This window comes from Anastrepha ludens, chromosome 6 (genome assembly GCF_028408465.1).
Source record: "Anastrepha ludens isolate Willacy chromosome 6, idAnaLude1.1, whole genome shotgun sequence".
Taxonomy (NCBI): domain Eukaryota; kingdom Metazoa; phylum Arthropoda; class Insecta; order Diptera; family Tephritidae; genus Anastrepha; species Anastrepha ludens.
In genome coordinates, this window is record NC_071502.1 from 102,720,431 (window position 1) to 102,744,728 (window position 24,298).

A 24,298-nucleotide genomic window follows, 5' to 3' on the forward strand; every position below is an offset into this window, starting at 1 on the left:
AAAAAATGAAAAATAAAAAATTTTTAAAATAAGTACATAAATATAAGCGGATGTACAAACATATGAAGCAAGTCATTAATAATGCGTGAACATACTTATAATATATAAAGTAATTTCTTGAAGTCCTAAAATTGTTTTGCGGTACATTCTATATTATTTGTTGATATTTTTAATTTTATGTATTAAGTCAGTTGTTTACAAGTTCGCAAAATAATATAATACCAAGAATTAGTGAATAGATTGAGACATAACAAGGTGGAGTAGGATTTTGGTTGAAGTGACACTTAGGGGCGTATAGTATTGTTCGGTAAGCTGTGTAAACTTGACACGTGCATACATACATACAGATGTATGTATCTAATCACATATTTCAAGTGCCTATTAAACTGGATTTAATAGTGAATGTTAACATTTTTTCCTATTTGAAAATGTGTTTGCGAAATTTCGAGAAGCTTTTTCGAGGCTAATGCAAAGTAAACATTCTTTGTAAAAGTAGTGATTCTGCGTTAATAACTGTGTCATCAACGTGCCCTTCGAAATTGACGAATATGAAAAATTGTGAGGCATACAGTTTTTTTTCTTTTACTATTAACCTTGAGAGTCTAAATTTGGCATATATGTATGTATACATATGTATGTACAGTATAACCTGGCTCAACGCAACTTTTCGATTATTGAATACTCGTATCTTACATTGTTGGCTCATTAAACACGCCTTAAGTAATTGATCTAATTCACGCTGACTTTTGTTCCATATGTTACTGAGATATCTTACAATTAATTCAGTTTACACGTACATTGACTTTGTGCTTATTCAATTTAAATGAATTTAGTTGCGCCCGGTCACTTTCGATGTGGTACAAAATTTCAGTTGCTACAAAATTTGTAAAACTGACTAAAACAAAAAAATGCGAAATTTTCAAAAAAATTAATAAAAAAAAGTCTATTAAATCGATATGTCCAGAATACAAAGTCCAAAAATCCATAATACCATATCTAAAATTAAAAAGAAAAGAAAAAACAATATTAAGAACATTTACTGCGTATGCAGAGTCACGACCAGGATATCGTAAATCATTAGAGATTGTAAATCATTAGAAAAAATCGAAAGCGTAGACGAAAAACTGTTGGAAACTCTCTGCCTGTAGCGAAAATTATGACTAGAAAAATTGTGTTTCCTTCCAAAAAGTAAAATTTAGTGGAAAATAATATAGCATAGCTTAAAAGCAGGCTGTAGCATATGTACGTATAATTTAGCATTAAGTTGAAAAGCTTGAATTCTGGAAGCAAAAGCTCTATGCCTGAAAGTATAAAAAACAGCGCTCTCGTGTGACCGTCGTTCTCTTTGCGAAAATACTCGAGAGGTTTTTCATTTTTTGTACTCACTACAAAATATTCCACTAAATAAAACCAGATATTCTTTTGGAAACTTTGAAATTCATCTTATTTTTGGGATTAAAACCCCCGTACGAGTATAAGTCAAAAATTTCTGATTTCTTTGAAAAAAAAAATAAAATTTGATCAAATTCAAACTAAATTGTCTTCCATTGTTGTTTGTTGTAACAGCAAAAACATTCCGTATAACTAATTGGGGAATGCTGCTGGAGTGACAGCCCCTGGCCGGATATAAATCCGGGACGTTCCGGTAACGTAGAGGCGACTTTTTTTCCCTTGTTTACTCCACTGGGCAGCATAGGGCCTCGACAAGTCTCAGTCTCGCGTTGGTTTTGTTAATCTGTTTCGCTATCTGGCAGTATAGGTGATTAATCTGCGGGCACCAGTCCTAAATAGTGGGAATGTCCACTTGTAGGAACAACACCTTTTAACTGTTTAGCGTGCCATCTGTGTTTCACATTTTTCTGTCAGAGGGATGACACAGATGGTTGAGGACTTCGCTAAATATTGGTATGTCTGCGCTAGTACCGCGATTGTCCGCTTCCTCTTGCTGGCGGCACTGATGCAAAGTGTAACTGTGCCTTTTTCTTTGCTTTTTGCTTGTTTAGCAACCACAATGGAAGTAATGCGCTGACTTTTGTGCGGGAGTAAGGATTAGAAGGATACGGTTATTGGACTTGAGGAATGAAATTTTTGTATTTTTGTTTTTAGAAACTAGAAGCTAGGAAAGTAGGTAGGTTTGGAAAAGTGCGAGGACTGCTTTACATAGGATTCGAATCCACAACCTCTGGGATGGCAGGCTAGTGCACTTACGCTAGACTACCGAGGCCGAGGCCATACTAAATTTTCAATAAAATTTCAAATAAAATTAATTACATACATACTTTTAAAGTTATTCAGGAGAATTTTTTTTTCTTCCTTGTTCACTCCTCTCGGGAGCATAGGGCCTCAACAAGAATTGTCTTGCGTAGGTTTCGTTAATCTATTTGACTTCTGACAGGGTAGGTGACTAGCCTGCCGCTATTTAATTATTTAAAAATAATTTTATTACAATAATTTAATTTTTTAATATATTTAAAAACTTCCCATTATTATTATTATTATTGCTACTGCGCACTGCGACCAAAAGAGATGTGTTGTGCAAAGTCTGCTACCCTGCCCTACATTTTAATGCTGTTTAAAAATTTTAGCACATTCTGGAGTTCATTATTCCATAATTCGTATGAATACACGGCAATACCACCAGGTGATGTAACCTTTTCCTGCCTAGTGCAGGATATTCACAAAAAATGTGTCTATTTCACAGAATCACTGCTGATGGTCTCAGAGAGACCAATTTTGTTGAAGTGATATCTCAGGCACCAGTAGCCTGTAAAGTAACCAGTTAGAAGCCTTAAATCTACTCTGCCGAGCGAAAGTAGCTTATCAGTAATTCCTCTGCCTGCCGTTAAGAGTTGTTTTGCTGCGATTCCCCAGTGTTCAACGAATTTCTTCTCCTGCCACTTTCTGAAACATTCGTTGCTGTAATTTTTTGTAAGAGTACAAATTGGCTCAGAAGCAATTAGAGGGATGCCCTTTCTTAGCCAGATGATCAGCCCAACCTAATAAAAGATTAAGTAAGTTCCGGCAGGCATATAACATTTTTGAGGTGATAACAGTTGATAGAAGGGCTTTGAAAATCGCGATGACCTAGCAAGGAAAACTGGTGTGTTTCTGACACCCAATAACCTAGTTCCACAAATGCTTGAGTCGAATGGAAAATGGAGGGCGGTACAATTTTTTGCAACAAGAATTTTCGTAGAACTTCACAACCTTGATTGGAGGCGAAGGAATGCTGCGAGACGTACGCGGCGGCAACCACAACTGTCGCATTGATAAAGTAAGACGAACAGTAGACAAATATAACTGACGATTGAGCTTATTGCTCACGACGGCCTCCAGACGTAATTACCAAATGTTATTAAATGTGAGCTCCTCTCATTTTCCACGGAGACGTTCCTTTGCACATATCTCGATTGCATGCATTTCTACCTCGAAGATTGTTGTGTAAAAATATATTGGAATCGTTATATAAAGGGTGGTTAAGTTTCAAGAGCCGGTGTTGTTTTTGAATAAAATAGAATTTTTTTAGAAAATTATTGTCATTTCTCTTTATTATTATAATATTGGTATGGCTCAATTACGTGTGGAACAAAATATCTGCCAAATGGCCGCCGCGACTTCGGCGGCACACCTCCATCCGATGGTCCAAATTTTCGATGACGCTGAGGCATAAATGAGATTCTATGCCGTTAATGTGCCGAATTATCTCATCCTTTAGCTCTTGAATTGTTGCTGGCTTATCCACCTACACTTCTTTCAAATAACCCCAAAGAAAGAAGTCCAACGGTGTCAAATCACATGATCTTGGCGGCCAATTGACACCGCCGCGGCTTGAGATTATTCGGCCATCAAATTTTTCGCGCAAAAGAACCATTGTTTCGTTAGCTGTGTTATAAGTGGCACCGTCCTGTTTAAACCACTTACCGACAACATCCATATCTTCCAATTCGGGCCACAAAAGGTTCGTTATCATCTCACGTTAGCGAACGCTATTCACAGTAACTGCCTGACCGGCCTCATTTTGGAAAAAATACGGCCCAATGATGCCGCCGGCCCATAAACCGCACCAAACAGTCACTCTTTGTGGATGCATTGGTTTTTCGGCAATCACTCTTGGATTATCATTCGCCCAAATGCGGCAGTTCTGCTTATTGACGAATCCACTGAGGTGAAAATGTGCCTCATCACTGAAGATGATTTTCTGACCATTGACGACGCTCGAAATTGTCAAGAGGCTTTAGTTCTTCAGTCAATTGCACCTTGTAAGCGTGTAAATGCAAGTCTTTATGCATAATGTTCATCAGCGACGAGCGTGAGAGGTGCAATTGTTGGGCACAGACCCGATTTGCTCAGACTTTTGCACAATTTTTCCGATTGTACGCACATTTGGACGATTAAATTGACCGAAAAAATTACGAAGTGCGCGATATGCATTTTGATTTGAGCGCCCGTTTTCATAATAAGCCTGAATAACTTTAACGCGTTGCTCGATTATGTATCTTTCCATGGTTCAAATTGAGTTAGTCTGAAATTGAAAAATGTCAAATGAAATGCAGAGAAAAACTTGACGCTTAGGTGTGGTTTACATTCAACATCGGCCTTTGAAATTTAGTCACCCTTTAGTTTATAATTAACTTTATTCAAAAAATGCTTCGAGAAAATTCTTAATATTTTCGCAAAACAATGAAATGCAATTAGAAAAGTTAGATCACTTGCTAAGTAATAAATGTAACGTTTGTTTTATATTTAAATTCATATTTCAATGGAGAACCCCATTGTACAACACTCTACTCTACTACACAATTGAATTAATTGCTCTTAATATTTGTATATACATACAATATAAAGAAAGATCAACGATGTATGCAACTTAGCAGAAAAAAAATCCGAATGAATTAAAATAAGGTCCCTAGAGGAAAATGAATTTAAAAAAGTGGTATTACTTCCTTCTTAGTTGGATTCGGTGGTTACAGATGTTTTGAGGAAATGATTACCAAAGCTATATCCATGAATTAAGGACAAAAAATACTCAAGTTTAAAGCTTTGTTTTTTTTGTTATGTTTTTCTAACAAGGAAATACCTTTTTTGGACTGTTTGAGTGTATTTTAAAATAACAGAGCAGCACTCCGTGGCTGGAATAGGATACGCTTTGAGGAAAGACCGCATTATGGAACAAGTTAATCAGTTGTCTTGTTCATGAACCAACAATATTTAACTTAATAAGAAATCTGATACATATTGATATAAAATGTCAATATCTATAAATAACACATACAGTAATACTCCCCTTAACTAAGTATTTTGAGGAAATTTATCAGGCCAGTATAGAGCGAAATATTTTCGTCAGCTTCAATTAAAGCAAAATCCACGAAATTGACTAAAATAGTTACTATTCTGATTCTGATTCTGAGAACACGAGCAATTATTGTAAACAGAAACCATATAAATACCGCAAATACATACATACATATATATATTCACATACATATGTAAATATTTATTTTCTTTGAATTGTGCACACATACATATAATATGTACCTCTTTTCATAAATCACTATCTATCATCATACTTCCTACTTACATATGAACATACATACATACATTCATATATGACCAGACATGCATAGCTTTCACACTTAACCGATAAAATTTTGCAACAAAACCAGCGAACGCTGTCATCCATCCATGTGGGCAGATAACACGCGATCGTTCTATGTACTTATGCATATAAGTATGTGTGTGGGTTGACAGAAAAGCTATTCTGTATGTGTATGCGATTTTGCACAAGGCACATTGTAAGTTGGTATGTTTTTATTTTTTGCATGCCTAAAATTATGCAACGTTTGTTCAACGATTCGCTACACTTGCGCAATTTATTGATATATCGAGTTAGAGTTACTAGTTCCGAACTACTTACTACTTTACCACCTTACTTCCAGTTTGCTTTGCAGCTGAAACGCAATTCTTTTTCTAAGTTTTTTCAATGCTTGCAACTGCCATTTTTAGCGTGACGAAATTTCAATGCTAATTTCAAGCTATGCATCAGATCTATGAAAGTTTGTGAATGAGTTCGTAATGAACAAAACACAAAAAAAACATATGATTGACTCCATTCACATTTATATCCGTTTATTTCTCATTTCGGGCATCCTTAACTTTTGAAGTATTCTTATTTCTCGTACTAGAAGAATATTTGATTTGCATATCCCTCTTTTGCAACTGAAACAATTTTCGTCATTGCCGAACTACATAGTAAGGCTTCTTCCACCAAATTTCATGCTCTCTGAATTTTGCCAGTTAGTGGGGATTTTCACTGCAAGGATGTGGCTATTGTTCATTGATTATGTTTGTATGCAGTTATAGGCAACTTAAGATTACTTAAATGTGTAAATTTTTCAAAATTAACTAACTAAAGAAGGAATGACTGCTAAGCTTGCATTGGAAGCGCCACGGGTGTCTATAGAATTTGCATTGAAAAAAATCTTAATAACATACATCTTTTTCCCCTTGTTCACTTCTCGCGGGAGCATAGGGCCTCGACGAGACTTTTGTCATGCGTTGGCTTCGTTAATCTATTTGATTTCTGACAGGGTTGATTTCTGATTAGCGTGCAGCTACCAGTCCTAAATGGTGGAGATTTTTTTTTTTAGAAACAGGGAAAGTAGGTAAATTTGGAAAAGTGCGAGGACTGCTTTACGTGGGACTTGAACCCACAACCTCTGGGATGGCGGGCTAGTGCACTTACGCTAGACTACCGATGCCGCATTCAGAAATAATAAGCTAATATATTATAAAACTCCAGCTTTTATGACAAAAAAAGTTGCTTCTACCTAAAGAAAATTGAAAAGATATTTAAAAAAATTCGAACAATTAAATACGTACCGATAAGTGCTGATTACAGTAATTCAATAACAACTGAAATCACCAGACCAAAATTACGTTTGTATTATATGTTTCCCTTCATATGATGCTGATTGCTTTTTTTGTGAAAAATGATGAAACTCTGACGGTGTCTTATAATTTTTAAACTTTAAAATATTTATAATAAATAAAAAATGTAAAGAATGACTTAAACATAAAGCTCGTGAAAAAACAAATTCGAAATATTTGTAGCTTCGCAAATCGAAAACTATGATTTAAAAAAAAAGTGTAATTCAATCGAGCAAGAGCTTTCGAACTGTTAAGGAGAAAGGATACAAATTAGTTTTTATTTACTTAATAATTTTTCCTCTCTTCTTCTGAATATTATCTGAAAAAAAATTCTAATACTTATTAATTATAAAAATGAGCAAAATAATCCCAAAACATTCCATTTCAGTAATTTTCGGTTCACTTAACAAATTTATTTAAAAAAAATCATAGAGCTTTCTGGGATGCCATAATCACTCATTTAAGGAGTTCAGAGGCAAACTCTTTCATATATTAGTTTGGAGAAAATAAATATAGTATATATATTATGAAAGAGTTTGCCTCTGAACTCTTTCAATTAGTGATTAGGGCATCCCAGAAAGCTCTATGATTTTTTAAAATAAATTTATATACATATATAATTGGCACGTACACCCTTTTTGGGAGTTTGGCCGAGTTCCTCCTCCTATTTGTGGGGTGCGTCTTGATGTTGTTCCACAAATGAAGGGACCTACAGTTTCAAGCCAACTCCGAACGGCAGATATTTTTATGAGAAGCTTTTTCATTGCAGAAATACACTCGAAGGTTTCCCATTGCCTGCCGAGGGGCGACCGCTATTAGAAAACCCTTTTTCTTAATTTTTGGTGTTTCACCGAGATTCGAACCAACGTTCTCTCTGTGAATTCCGAATGTCAGTCACGCACCCACCCATTTGGCTACGGCGGCCGCCGTTAGGGTGATTAATTTTACCCCACCTTGTACATTTTTGTTATTATCAACCACTGTGATATGAGTCTCCACCGTTGCTTGGCAAAATCACCCAAAAATCTCCATTTGCAAAAATTATAGATGTCCCGATAGTGTGATTAATTTTGCGCCATCTTGTATATTATTATTATCAATTCACCACTGTGATATGAATTCCCACCGTTGCTTGGCAAAATCACCCTAATAATAGATAAAAAAGAAGTATTCTAAAATATCACTTTATCAAAACTCATAAGTAGATAAAACATTAATGGTATTATTACAAAAAATACCGATCTAAATATAAGTAAAAAATAATAAGTGTACATTTACCGATAAACATTTGTACGTATAAAGTGAATATTATAAATCTTGCCTATGTATATACATATGCACGTGCACATTTTTTTATTTTATACTATTTCCCCTACTCTATGTTATGTGCTCCAACAAAAAGTCCCCCAGCTGCACACAACAGCTCACTTCTTTGAAATCAAATAAAACGCAAGTTCACTTGAAACGAGCCCCCTTTCTATTATGGGTGTATAGTAAGTATGTGGCTGTGAAGCGTTGTTTGAATAATGAATAATTAATGTAGAATGTGCATGTGTATATCTGTTTATAGGATATGTACGTAGTCATGCATGTATATAAGTACACATAAATCTATGCAAATAACCAAGTAGTTTTTTGCAAGTTCAAAAACGTGTTTGTATGAATATTTATTTATAGTTACATATGCGCGTACATAGATTCATACATACGCGTATTAATTTTAATTCCGCTATTATTGCTAAACAGTGCTTAAATTCAAGTTTGAATTAATTGAAAGAAGTCGTTACTTGTATATTCAAATGTACATAATTTAACTGTATGTAGCTTGAGCGCACAGACATACATACATACGCCTGGTATATTTATGTAGCATATGTATGTATGTATAATACTTATACACATTTATGTAAATGCATTGGGGGTGTGTGAATGAGCTTTGAATTCAAAATTTATTTATTTGATTAATTTATTGCAAAATTGCCAATTTTACGAATTTGTATTATATCAATAATTTTTTTTATATTATATTAAAAAATATAATTAATTAAAATAAATTAAACACATAGCAGCCGCTTTCATGCACCTTTGCAGCTTTATTTGCTACCCATATCATACCACAAGGTTTCACACACAAAAGAGCACCTTTTTGTGTAGGAAAATTAGTGACGCAAATACATGGCAACCCTATTTAAAACTCATTTTATTAAAAATCTGGCTTAAAGCGATTTGGCAACCACATTTCAAAATTTTTTGTTTTTAAATCTTGCTTAAATACAAGGTGACGCAGAATTAAAGTTAATCAAAAACACAAATGGATGATTAATTTTGCGCCAACTCGTATGAGCTCATACAGACGCTCAGATTATCTCGCTCACACAAAACATCTCTCTAACCTAAATGAGGAATTAAATGAGGTTTAATTGCTTTGAACTAATTACTACGGTAGACGTCGCAATGAAGTCAATTACTCTACTTCGTCCTTGTGGCAAATTCAGTTCCCAAAAATGAGACTTGAAAATGTATGACAAAGTTCATAAACCCCCACTGGGAGCGTTTAAAAACATTAAAACAAAAATAGGTGTGGCTCCATAACTGCATTTGTTTTTTATTAAATAAGTAGACGTCAACGCCCATATGGATTTTTAAAGCTAAATGTATAAATAGATGTGTGTGCATGCTCATCTGGTTGCATGCACGTTAAAAGACTCTTTCAACACAAAACTTGTCTTTTTTTCGGAATAAATTTTGTAGTAAAAGTACAAAAAATCAGTACGCGAAAGTACAAAATTTAAGTTCAAATTTTGTTACGAGACGAGGTGCTTCCCAAAAAGTATTTTTTTTTTACCACCCTAATGTTCACTGATGTACATATGCGCCTACATACTTTGGGTTAGACGAGCGTACATACATAACGCCGTGTTTAATAATTCATAAAATGCCAACCATTGACTCCAAAGCTCAGCTCCAGCTCAAGGTTGTGTGACCATTCTCGCTGTTTATCCTTTGTTGTTGCTGTTGTTGTTGATGTGATAAAAGAATACATGTCATTTCGTTTTGAAGTTGTTGATTAATAAAAAGATATAAAAATGCATTTGAAGAACGCGATTATGAGCGACAACACGAGACTTAATTCTATGCAAAATTTTATGTAAACACACATATTCACACACACGCATTAACAGCTATTCACACAGCTATTCGCGCAGTAAAATAATACGGCAATCGCACACGTGAGTGCATCTGTATGTAGATGTGTGTGTGGGTGTGTGTGAATTGTAAAACAAGTAGACAAGTGGCAAATAATAGTAATTAGTTAGTGCTAAAAAGTGTCCGGTAGGAAAAACAGCTACAACTTTAATATGGAAATGAGGAGTGAGGAGTGAGGTTATGTTAATATTTTTGTATGTAAAAGTATTGAGGGCTTCGTAAATATGTATATTTTCTAGATTTCTTTAAATTATCCTGACCACCTAGCAAAACGCAATGCTTATAAGTTAAGGGCCCTACGCTCGAAACGGAGTTAAGGGAAATTATATTATAAATAATTATCGACTTCACGCCACTTCCAGCAAGTCACACCTCATTAATAACCATAGATAATTTAATAATAGAGGTGAGGCAAAAATATAGTATGACGCAGACGATTTTTACACGTTTCAGTCCAGCTTCTACGTCAATTTGTGGTGTACAAAGGGTGGCTATTAATCAACGAGACTGGCGTTGCTACACGGCCGGCACTCGAAGTGTAACCAATTAAAAAGGCCATCAATTTAGTTTGAAAAATTACTTTTATTCAATTCAAAGTAAAAAATATTTGCAAATAATACAAAATTAAAAATCCATTTACTTTTGCTCGATACGACCACCTTTTGCCTTGACTATGGCCTTGAGATGGTCCAGAAACGAATCGCAAGCTGGCCGAATGTGATTTGCAGGTATTTTGACCCACTCGCAGACAATGGCTTTTTTCGAGACTGGTGAATCTTTTAGTTCGGACTTTGCTTTCCAAAATGGCTCAAAGAGAATAATCCATCGGATTCGTGTCTGGGGAATTTGAGAGCCATTGTGTGGATGTTATGAAGTTCGGAACGTTGTTTTCTAGCCATTCTTGATTCACGCGAGCTTTGTGAAACGGTGCCGTGTCCTGTGGAAACGTTCATGGTCTGCCACCAAAATGTTTATCTGCCCACGGCTTCAAAACCACCTCCAGAATACTTTTCCGATAATATTTTGCATTTACCTTGACGTCGGGCTCGGTGAAAACGATTGAAGAGCGCACATCTGCGGTTACAGCGGTCCAAACCATTACCTATGACGGGTGCAGCCCCTTGGTGGCCAATCGATGACTCAAATTCTTGTATGAATGGTCGGTCAAATAAACCCTATCGTTTTGGGAGTTTACAAATTGCTCAATTTGAAAAATTTTCTCGTGAAAAAACACAATGTTCGGAAATTAACCGCTTTCGCCCAAGCAATGCAACTCCTTCGCTCTCTCAAGTCTGACATGTTGCTGCTTTGGTATGAGATCATGCGCCTTTTGGATCTTATAAGGCTTGACTTTGAGATAATTTTACAGTATGCGGCGGAAGCTACGGTCAGATATTTTCAGTTCTTTCGCCATTTGATTGGCACTTCGTCGTGGATTTCGCTTAAGTCGCTTGAACTGAAGAAGAAATGAGCGTAACGTTGACGTGAGGTGTATGAGATTATTAAGAAGAGAATGTCAAACTTAGGAAGATTTACACGACGTACAGAAGTTACAGGTGGCGCCTTCCGAAAAACGTCACTTTACTTTTCGGGATTTTGACAACCAGCTGGCGTCAAATAAACAAACGGAAGAGAAATTATCTGTTTATAATATTAAGTGATTACTTGCATATTGTGATTTTAAGATTTAAATCAAACTAACTAATGAAATAAATTGTGACAGCCCGAATTATACAAATACTCCCTAATAGAGTTGTTTGCCGATGTAATTTCTTTTGGTTGGCAGTTCCTGTTACTTTCACTTAGTCTTCCTCTTCACAAACAGGTAATTTTCCTTCCTTTTGTTTGTGTATACTTAAACGATGACCTCGCAGCGAATCCGGAAGACGCAATCTTGTATTATATCATTCGTGAGGGATTTTTGATTAAAATCGTAAAATTGGGTTAGGTTAATATTTATATCGTAAAATAGAAGAATAAAAAGAGAGACAAAAAATAAATAATTGGTGCGTGCACTTCTGTTAGATGTTTGGCCGATATTATCCTCCAATTTGTGAGATGCGTCTTGTTATTGTTCCGCAAATGGAACAAAAAAGAGAGATGAAAAGAGTAAACACAAAAAAGTTTTTTCTAAAAAAACAAGTAAATAAAAATCTAGAATTAATTCAGCTGAACACATGATACTGTCAAATATAGCTGAGAGCCGAGTAACGGTCCCAAGATATGCGCAGAGAGTAGTGAAATTTCGCTAGTAACTTATCTAATGACTTGATAGCAGGCAGCTATTAAAACAAAAGCTCTATGTTATTGTTGTTTAAAGTTGGAATAAAAATCGAATCTTCAAATCGCTAGCCCATAAGCGGTAAACAAGCACACGTGGCTACGGCTACTGCCATTAGTATTATTTTTACGCAAATTAGTTGAATTTGAAATTTTCACAATTCTCACATACGAACACATTTTCCTCATGACTTTTCATATTATTGATTTATATAACATTAAGTACTTATTGTCCTGTTCATTGTGTCTTAATAGCGACACATGCAATTAGTGGAAAAAACGAAAAATTAATAATAATGACGATAATTTAAAACAAAGAGGAAAATATGTGTGTACAAGCCAAACTAAACCACATTCATTTCGTGCATAGCGTGATTGTTGTATTTGCGTTCTATATATATATACATATGTCGTGACGTTGTAACCAGAAATGTTAGATGCAAAACGGCGATAGCATTTTTATCCAGCTGCAAAGAAATATGGAGACCTTGAATTAGTATGTGGAACTCTGACAGTTTTGCAGTTTGTTGATTGTCATTGCATTTGTAATTACTTATTCACACACACACACCAACATAGATTCCATTCCATTGTATCAATATTGAATTGCGGGCTTCCCAGTATTTTAAGATACGAAATTTCTTTCTCATAATAACTCAAATTAGCACTGAATTGCTATCTCTCTTGTATGTAGGGAAAAAATAGTGTGTTTTCAAGAATTTATGGATAGTCTTACAGTTATAGGCTATCTCTAAATGGTAGATGGCTTTTATAAGAAGTCTGCTCTGGGCATTTGTAAATACACTTAAATTGCCTAGCGAGAGCGAAACAGAAGCCTACTTCATGCAATCAAGTTTACTATGCCGTAAAGCTTCTACAGCCCATCATTAGTTGGATTATCAACCTGCAAGTTCCAAAAAGCTTTCGCAGAACGCTCGATTCTCTTATACGTTTTGTCGCTTTGCTACCTTCAGACGCATTATTTTTACTGCTTTATATAAATTAGAAGAAGCGGGCAAGTGTTCTATCGGTTGTATACTGCAGATGTCTAGTTCACAACGGTGAAATATGTTTGACGTACGACGCCATTTGCAGAAATTATAAATCATCTGATAGGGTGATTAATTTTGTGCCACCTTGTACTTCCTATACATTTCTGGCGAATTCTACTGAAATTTCAATCCTTAGCAGGATTTAAGAACGGGTCGCCCTGGTGACTTGGAACTGTATGTTGCTGAGAAGTTAGGTCCCCGTGATTGCCAGCTGCACATACTATCAAAGTATGGTGCAAAGTAGGAGAATGTGAGAGCGCAAATGACATTTCGTTTTGAGGGGAAGTTGCAAGTTTTTACTGGGTAAATTCTTACTTGTAAGAATTTGCAAGTGAGAACAACAGCTGATCGCAAAGAAAAAATGAACGCGAATTAAAATTTGCGAATTGAGTCAAAGTTCTAAGTTTAGATAAAAATGGTAAATATATATATTTTAGATCAAATTTGAAAAGTTTATTTGATATATATTAAATAGAAATCGGCCAAGGATATAGAGATTTGGACTTCTGCCTCCAGCCTTCAGTCAGCGTTGCTGCAGTTTCCTAAATACAAATCGAAAGCATTGAAGGTATCTTTTTTGTTTTATGAAGGTATCTTTTGAGTTGTGTACTTCTACTTCTTGGTTATTGTCTAATTTGGGAACATATACTTATACACGTGGCGGCCGCCGTAGCCGAATGGGTTGGTGCGTGATTACCATTCGGAATTCACAGAGAGATCGTTGGTTCGAATCTCGGTGAAAGCAAAATTAATTAAAACATTTTTCTAATAGCGGTCGCCCCTCGGCAGGCAATGGCAAACCTCCGAGTGTATTTCTGCCATGAAAAAGCTCCTCATAAAAATATCTGCCGTTCGGAGTCGGCTTGAAACTGTAGGTCCCTCCCTTTGTGGAACAACATCAACACGCGCACCACAAATAGGAGGAGGAGCTCGGCCAAGCACCTAACAGAAGTGTACGCGCCAATTATTTTTTTTTTTTTTTTTATACTTATACATATACATAAAGAGTGGTTAAATTTCAAGGGCCGATGTTGAATATGAAACACACCTAAACGTCAACGACACCGTTGGACTTCTTTCTTTGGGGTTATTTGAAAGAAAAGGTGTACGTGGATAAGCCAGCAACAATTCAAAAGCTAAAGGATGAGATAATTCGGCACATTAACGGCATAGAACCTCAATTATGCCTCAGCGTCATCGAAAATTTGGACCATCGGATGGAGGTGTGCCGCCGAAGTCGCGGCGGCCATTTGGCCGATATTTTGTTCCATACGTAATTGAGCTATACCAATATTATGATAATAAAGAGAAATGATAATAATTTCTCAAAAACTTAACCACCCTTTAGATAAGGAACTATTTGCATTTTGTGGTCTTTGGAGGTGTGCCACCGAGGCCGCTGCGGCCATCTGGCCGATAATTTGTTCCATACGTAATTGAGTTATACCAATATTATCATAAAAAAATGTATTTTATTCAAAATCAATACCGGCCCTTGAAACTTAACCACCCTTTACATTCATGCATAGACGGCGGCAAGGAAAATATGAAGAAAGCTGTGATTGCCACAACATTACAATTGCTAATGGAACACATTATTTTGGACAAAATAAGGACATATGATGCTAAGCTCGTTATTTTGCACTTTATTTGCTCAACTAAAATTTTTTAAAATTTTTGTGATTTTTTCCGCCAACAACTTAATCAGTAAAACTTGCAACTTGTTACTGGTTTTGCGTTCATGAGCTTTTTTTATGATATTTTTCCCTTCGAGAGCGAATTCTCAGAAATTAAGTTACTGGACAATTTGTACATGAACAGATCTATTCTTAGATGGATCCATAAATGGATTATGCATTGCGAAAGCTTATAATGGCGGCCACTGAAGTCCGGACACGAGTTAGGCTTACATTTTTTTGTTCCATTTGATTTGCGATTGATAAGTCGTGAAACAAGTGGAAAATTAACGAAAACTGCAGACTTCGTGTACTAAAATCAAACCATAAAAATAAGCGATTATGATAAAGCTAACATTTTAATTTGCATCACAAAAACTACGGACTTCTTGCACTAAAACCGAACGATAAAAAATTACCGCTAATTTACATCACGAAAACTGAAGACTTCGTGAACTAAAGATGTACTGAAGTACAATAAAAATTGTTTGGTTTTTGGGTGTTCGGGTTTCAGTGTCCCCTACTGTATATATAAGTTTATAATTTCAGGCTCTTCTTCGTCCCTGCAGCTTTCACAGAAGTCATTGTAGAAAACTCTGAGCCCTGCCGGGTATCACTCAATCTTAAAGAAGCTAGTTAACTAATGGCATAAGTAGCTTCTGAAATCTCCTTATATTCCATTTTATCAGATGAAGGAAATGTTAAACTGCACCCAAACCTCTTCAAGGACAGTGAAAAAATTAGCTGTCGCAATTGAATTTTGAACCCAAGCCATTTTAAAGGTAAACTGAGAAATTTTAAAATTGGATCTGGACATCGAAATATATTAAACAGGAAAGCCTGAACTTCTGCCAGGCCAAATATAGCAACAACTCTTTACCGTAGCCCAGTGAGTTTGTGCGTGACTATATCTTAGTTGATCGCATTTTCGAGACCCTCTGCAGGCATGGAACATCAAATGATAGAAAACGTTTTTTTTCTGACAGCGATCGCTCCACAATAGACAATGGCGAAGCTCCAAGTGTATTATTTTTGCAACGAAAATGGTTTTCACAAAACTGTATACCATTTGGATGCGCATAAAAAAAAGTTCCTCTATTTGGAGGAGGAGGTTAATTAGAGCAGCACCTTGGCCAAAGAGACACAAGGTTTAGAGCCGTCAAAGAGAGGTTTTATGTCAATCACTTCATTTCTCAAGTATTCTTCAAAATTTGTCGCAAAATATTGTATTGAGCACTGAGTTTTTGGCAAATATTTGTTCAGTTTTCTTTGTTCTTTATTGCGTATGATATTTCTGGGTAAAATACTAATACTTTCTTCTTATACTTTTTTATACTAATTTGTGTACCGTGAAAACAACAAAAAAAGATAAACAAAACCAAAAAACAATAAGCAATGATAATATACACAAAAAATACATATTTTCATATGTTTGTATGCCGGTATGTAATATTTACGAACTCGAAAAGTCAAAAACAATTCCTTTGGTTCGTGGCAAATAAATATTACATAATTTGCATGATCAACCGTTGTGTGAAAAATAAATCCCATTAATTCCAATAAAGAATTTTCTCATCATTAAAACAAGACACTATGTAGCTGCGAATAGGGTAAATTCACATTAGCACAAAAGCTTAGACAGAAAAAGTTTAGGAAAATTAAAAACGAGAGTCTGGAAAAAACTTCAGGAACATTTGTTTGTATAGGAGAGGGAGTTGTAAGGGAGAGGAGTAAGGTATTTAAAATTTTGGCTTGCATTTTTTCAATACTTTTTGTTTGGTAAATAAATGCAAAATTATTGTGTCAAAATATCAAGTGGTTGGAGCCGAATTGCGTCCGTTGCTCCGAATCGGGTTTACGTACTTGGTCGGCAGCTGTGTGGTTTTCTGAAGCTTGTTATTTTTCTTTTTGTCCGTGTATGCCATTAGCCAAAATACTATATACTCCCAGAGATTCCGCGGGAAACATTTCCTTTGGCAAATGCACGCTAATTTTTTTTTTTTTAGAAGATTCAGTTGCGATTTATGATGTACGCTGCAAAATATAATTCGAGGCAACTCCAGAGACTCACTGCCACTCGCTCGAGTTTCAATATTTTTCAAAAACAAAAAAACTGGGGTGTATATTATTCAATATAGAAATTGTCTAAGTAAACTAGCACCTTCTAAATTAACCTTAGCTCAGACATATGTTGCCATTATGGGCCATTTTGCTTTTAGCATTTTTAGTTGTTTTTTTTTTTTGACAGATTTAAAGATTAGATGTTTTTTGGCTAAATTTTTATAAAAAAAAACGGCACGTGAGCATAACTCAAGAGTTTTTGAATGACGTAAAGGAAAATACTAATTTTGTGATACCGAAATCAAGTCTCCAATTCCCAAATGAAGGCGGCCACAAGAGCCAAGACCAAAAAATCGGGCCAAAATTCATTCAAATGCGACAATTTCGCTCATCTTTTCTTGGACTATAATGGTCTGATGCGTTATGAATTTTTGCTATAAGATAGTACGATGAATGAGTCATGACACATTTGTGCTAAACAATATGATACGCTCGGAAATCTGGCACACCACCGTATTCACCGGATTTGGAACGTTTTTCGTGTTCTCAATACAAAAAAGACTCATGAAATGACAGATATTTGCCATAAGAGCTGAACATAGCGCTGGCACAAGTGTAGTGAATCTAAGAGAGAAAGGAATTACTTTGAAAAGGGACAAAATACATAAATATTTATGAATAAGCAAATAGTTTTTAAGAAAAATAAATTCTCGCCTTGTTTTTAAGCAAACGTTAATTCTCTATAATCAAACTGAAATGGTTCTATTTTAGAAAAGCGAAGGTGCTTCATAAATACGCTCTCTGGAACAGTAAACGAATCACCGTTATATTACAATTCCCTCAATCTCATATATTGTTTTGTTTTATAATTTGAGAATATTAAAAAATGATTGGTTCACTTTTTTCGCTTTGCTCTTCTAACAGCCATTTTTAATACATGGCGCTCACAGTTTTCCCCTCAATTGAGCTAATTTGAGATTTTGTAAGAATACTGTTGTATCAGTTAAGAGCAAAATTTCAATTATGACAGAGGGGTATTTTGTGGCTTTGTTAGAACAGAGTGCATTCGTACTCGTATATGTTTATTGTGGACATATATTTTGATTTTATTAACTATATCCGTAAATATTCTTCTCTAAAATCTTTCTCCTCTTGGCCTGAAAAAAAAGTTGAAACTTGATGGCCTTCGACAAATAATATCATTTACAAATCTGCATTTTTACTACCATTGTCTTGCTTAAGCTTCTTGGCAGGCCACCACTCAAGTCACTTCCACTCATTGCAGCAAATTGTTAAAAGTGTTGGCTTTTCATTATCTTTTTATTATGTGGTTCCAATGTAACTAGTATTGGAAAAACAATAACTAACTACAATGATGTCATACATTTGACAATTAAACATTTTTATTGATATATCATTAAGTATTTGGATGGAAAGGTAAACGGTGTTAGTTAAACACATGCTCAGCTCTAATTGAATTACAATTGATAACTTATAAGTATTAATAATGAAATAATAGAATCATTTTTGCAATATTCCATAATTTTTCATCCAACTTTGGAAATTGTTCATCGAGCTTCTCCACCAATTCGTGGTCCGCATTTTGATTTATTCCTGCAATCTCCGACTGGCAACTACTTAAAAAAGGGGACTTTCAAGATATAAATATAGTCTGAGATTTACCGAGTGAGGTTTGGAAACAAAAAATTCCAGAGTATACTTGGCTAAAGTAACCAGATTTTCAAGAGCGCTTCAACTTCTTCCATTTTAATACAGGAAACGATGTAGAGTTTTTGTTTATAACGAAGTTTACTACATCGACGCTTCACTGTTTATATACCAAATATGTACATAATGCAGTAGCGGCTTAACTAACCATATAATAAAATTTTACTTAATGGATGGTTCCAAACCATTTGCGCACAAGTGCAAAGTTTGTATAAAAGGCATCGAAAAAAGTTTTGTTTAAATATATTTATTTCAAATGTTGCTACAAACGCTTAAAATTGTTCAAATAATATGTCCCGAAGGCTCGACTCCCTGTTGGGCAGATTCCAGAACATCCTTAAGGGTACGCATGCAAACTTTTTTAACGGTACTAGTATTCCATTGTGGCATCTTTGAGAGGGAGAATTTCAGAAAATTTCCAGGAATAAGAGAACAGTCTGCTGTGCCTAGAAGCCTGCGTTAGGTGATCAGCCACAAATTGCCGCTGTCCAATCGCTCGCTGCATTTTGAACTTGCACCGAGTCTCTCGATAGCTTGCTGCGTCGTACAGCCACGTAACGTTTTTATGCAAACCCTGTAAATTTTAATATGCAATCACATCAAACATTTCACATAGTATCTGGAGTGTAAAACGTACGTACATAAGTACTCGAACTTGGACAACACACTTGAGTATTTTCCACTATCCAAAGTAACTTGAATTGTTTTAAAGTTATCTCAAATTGTCGCGAAACCCTTAAAACGAAGGCCACCTATAGCAAATATAAAACTAAAAAACATTCACAAGGAAAGAGAAAAAAATATGAGAAGATAAGATTGAGAGTGTTAAAGCAAAAGCAGAGAGCACGTTAATTCACTATCAGAATCTTCGGAGAGTTTTTCAAAACGTACGAACGTATATGTATGTATGTCCATATGTAAAATGCAGGAACAAATGTTAACAGCTATGGAGCGAATATTTTCAATTTTATGAAATGTAAACAAATATAAGTACATGCATACACACATACATACAATATTTCACAAGCTGTCCGATCGGCCGAGCAACATTTGCATTGTATTTTAAAAATGTATACGGTAACTTTCGATCAGTTCGACATTTGATTTCGACCGGTAAACAACAGAGAGACAGACAGATTGACACGAAGTGAAAAAATGTCTTAGAATAAAAACAATAATTATTCTTGCACATTGTTTTCAATTTATTTACTGATAATTACTATTTTCACAATGAAATTGCGATACATTCATATATTTATATATATCAAAATTTTGATTACTCAATTGGCGTAATGTGTGCAATAAATTTTATTCGCGAATCGCGGAAAGCAAAAAACATAAAAGAACGAAATAAAATAAAACAAAGAATTCACGGTGATCGCAAATTTACTCACTATAATTTGTCATTTGATGATCTGAAATTACTCGTGAAAAAGTGATAACCATAGCCGGCATAATTGGGTGACAAGTGAAGCAGCGCAAAAATTTATTAATGAATTACGTTTTGAATTTGTTAATTATGTATATGTGGATCATCAATTGCATGAAAGGCTCATTGACTACGCGACTTTGAGCAAAACAAAACCATTGGTGGTGTCCTTGAATATCTCTAATGGGATTTGGTGTGCGCTCAAACCGCAGCTAATCGTTGTTGGGCTCGTTTTTTTTTCCTGACTTAAATAGGGGGTTTTCTCGGCACGCTTGAATTGATTTTCTTCTTAGAAATATTCGTTTTATTTTTATCTGCATACGTACATACATATCTGTGTACAGAGAAATTTATATGGATCCATATATGCGTGTATACATACAAATCCAAATGTACACCCACACTTACGTAAGTTCGTGGAAACTAGTGCAAAGCATACGCTTTTATGTACGAATTCTTTTATGAAAGCTATGGCAAGAAATACGAGAAATACCATACTGCACTCAGTACTCAATTGGAGAGAGAGAGTTATATGAGATACATCCTTCCAATGTACTCAAGAGTAGGCTTTTCAACACTTTGATTATGAATTTCAATACATACAATGAACTAGAGAAACAATGAAGAAATCGAAAAGAGGAAAAACGAAATTTCGATATTTCGTTAAACTCTCGAAATATCAAATTTCGAAAAATAGGAACATGTGAAGAGTATGCAACGTTTCGCTGAAATAAAATACGAAAAGAGATTTAATAATACTTACTGATTATAACGGTACTAAAACTTTTTGCTCTAACTACAAATTGCGGAGATATCGAAGGTCAAATCTCACTTTTATGTATTTTATATGTATTTTAAAACCGTGTTCTTCTGCAAAACTACTGCAACGTTTGCAAAATGTAGTACATTTTTAGAAAGGTAATTAAACCTCCTTCCAATTTAAACACTTTCTACAATTTTGAGTGAGTTTTCGGAAAAATTTATTTTTTTTTAAATACGAAAAAAATTACATAAAACGATTTTTATTTCGAAAAATGCCATATAAACATAATGTAAATATATTTTCTAAGAGCGATCGCTCATTAACAGGCAATGGGGAAATTCCGAGTACATTTCGGCCGCCGTATCCGGCTGGGTTGGTGCGTGACTACCATTCGGAATTCACAGAGAGAACGTTGGTTCGAATCTTGGTGAAACACCAAAAATTAATAAAAAGTTTTTTCTGTCCCTCGGCAGGCAATGGCAAGCCTCCGAGTGTACTTCTGCCATGAAAAAGCTCCTCATAAAAATATGTGTCGTTCGGAGTCGGCTTGAAACTATAGGTCCCTCCATTTGTGGAACAACATCAAGACGCACAATATAGGAGAAGGAGCTCGGCCAAACACCCAAAAAGGGTGTATGCGCCAATTATATATATGTATATGTATTTTTGCATTGAAAAACCTCCTTTTATAAAATAAAAATGAAACTATTTGCCGGTGAGAGGTGAGACACACACCACAAATAGGAGGAGAAGCTCAGACAAGCCCCCAAAAGGACATAAGCGTCAATTATATATAAATATATATAATATAATTTCATTAAAAAGTATTTTAAATAATATTTCATTTGAAATATAATGCCATACGCACATTTTGCTTTCGACCGCTCCAATTAGCACAAACAACTTATAGTACCGTTATAACCAGCATAAAGAGTTCTCTCGAACCAAATTTTTTCTTTGGTTTCGAGCAAGACGATGCGTATTCTTTACTTACGCCAAACAAAATTTCCAAAATGTCTCAATTTCATCCCTTTTTTATATATTTTTCAGCAAACACAAGTCGATACGGCAAAACAATAATTAGTATTTATTTTTTTAAATACATATTTTTCTAGTAACCGAGTTATCGACATCCGAAAAAATCAATTGTTCCACTGTTTTTAATAATAATAAAAACTAAGTGTCTAGCTTTTATAGAATTCATGAAAAATAGAGAAATTGCAAGAAATTTTTTCGTTATTCCGCTTAATTTTCAAGTTACTGAATTTAAAATTTGTTTTACTGCTTTTTCGGAAATACGTAAATTTGAAATACGTGCATTCCAATAAAATTCGAAGAGACAAAACAGAAATTGGATTTTAACTACTTGGTTTTAACTAATAGGACTATGAATAAGTTCGTGCGGTTTTTTTTCGAAATTTGAAACTTTATTGACGTAAAATGGTTACAAATTTAATATTCAAAATATTGTCCATCGCTTACTACTACTTTTTCCCATCTTTCTGGCAATTCACGGATTCCCTTTGTGAAAAATTCGGTCGGTTTTGCCGCAATCCACGAATCGATCCATTTTTTGACTTCATCGTAATTACGGAAGTGCTGGTCAGCCAGGCCATGTTGCATCGATCGGAAGAGATAGTAATCGGATGGCGCAAGGTCTGGACTATACGGCGGGTGGGGTAGGACATCCCATTTGAGCGTTTCTAAGTATGTTTTGACCACTTGTGCAACATGTGGCCGAGCATTGTCATGTTGCAAAATAACTTTGTCGTGTCTATCGGCGTATTGCGGCCGTTTTTCTCGCAGTGCTCGGCTCAAACGCATCAATTGTCGTCGGTAGATATCCCCCGTAATCGTTTCATTCGGTTTCAGTAGCTCATAATACACAACACCCAGCTGGTCCCACCAGATACACAGCATAACCTTCAGGCCATGAATATTCTGCGCCGACGTCGATGTTGAAGCATGGCCAGGGTATCCATACGTTGCCCGACGTTTTGGATTGTCGTAATGGACCCACTTTTCATCGCCAGTCACAATTCGATGCAAAAAACCCTTTCTTTTGTGCCGTTGAAGCAGTTGTTCGCATGCCATAAAACGGCGTTCAACGTCTCTTGGCTTCAATTCATACGGCACCCAATGGCCTACCTTTCGGATCATTCCCATGGCTTTTAAACGTTTGGAAATGGTTGATTGATCAACTCCCAAAGTTTTTGCAACCTCTTCTTGCGTTTGAGCCGGATCTTGATCGAGCAATTCCTCCAATTCGGTATCCATGAACTTTGGCGGCGCACCCTCGCGTTCTTCGTCTTCCAAGCCAAAATCACCACTTTTAAAGCGTGCAAACCACTTCTGGCACGTTCGCTCAGATAGAGCATGCTCACCATAAACTTCCACCAAGATACGATGACTTTCGGCTGCTTTTTTCTTCATATTAAAATAATGAAGAAGAATTCCCCGCAAAAACACATTATTTGGCACGAAATTCGACATTTTCAAGTGTGGTAAAAATATTGTTGTTTACGCTTCAAATAAAAAACTTATACTGACGTTTGTGCCTTACGACAGTAGCTCTCCAATGAATGTTTGGAAATGTGGATCGATGGAATAATAATCAAGTTACGCCATCTGTTGTAAAACCGCACGAACTTATAAATAGACCTATTATATTACTTGTCTACTGAAATTTGAAAATTCTTTTATAAGGTTTTGTACTGCAGCAACTCAATTTTCCTGTTCCCTGAAGCCAATCAATTTGAGAAAGTTTGCTAATACGTGCAGAACTCAATAATATATATGATATTTCTAATAATTTATTTAGTTAATAATATTCTGCATATTTTGAACTTCAAATTCTGCTAAAATTTTAGGTCTCTGCATTGAGTAAAAAACCGTAATCCGTAAAATTGTATTAAGGTATAGATCGCAGCCATTCTCTTCCTTTATCGACGCTAACTGCTTTCTTTTAATGGGGTTCTCATAAATGTATACGTAATATTTCATGTATTCAGATATTTTCCATTGCAAATTAAGATGTGTATATGTATGTATACATATTATTTATTTATGTACATACACTAACACCTCTCAGAGGCTATGGGGAAATAAGGAAGTATGAAAGTTACATGCCATTTGCATTTATCCCAGAGTATTTGCAAATAAATGCATATGTATG

General features: G+C 35.3%; 1 protein-coding gene across 3 annotated transcripts in view; it reads left to right on the forward strand.

Annotated features, from left to right (window-relative positions):
- The window catches only part of LOC128867823 (trehalase), a 78,903-nt gene that overhangs the window by 19,725 nt on the left and 34,880 nt on the right, over nucleotides 1-24,298 (forward strand). Inside the window, exon 1 of one of the 3 annotated variants that reach the window (XM_054109360.1) lies at nucleotides 20,059-20,078. The exons of the other annotated variants lie outside the window; for them this stretch is intronic. The gene's annotated coding sequence lies outside the window, so the exon portion shown is untranslated. Of the gene's footprint in view, nucleotides 1-20,058; nucleotides 20,079-24,298 lie in introns of those variants that run through there. 3 annotated transcript variants of the gene reach the window in all.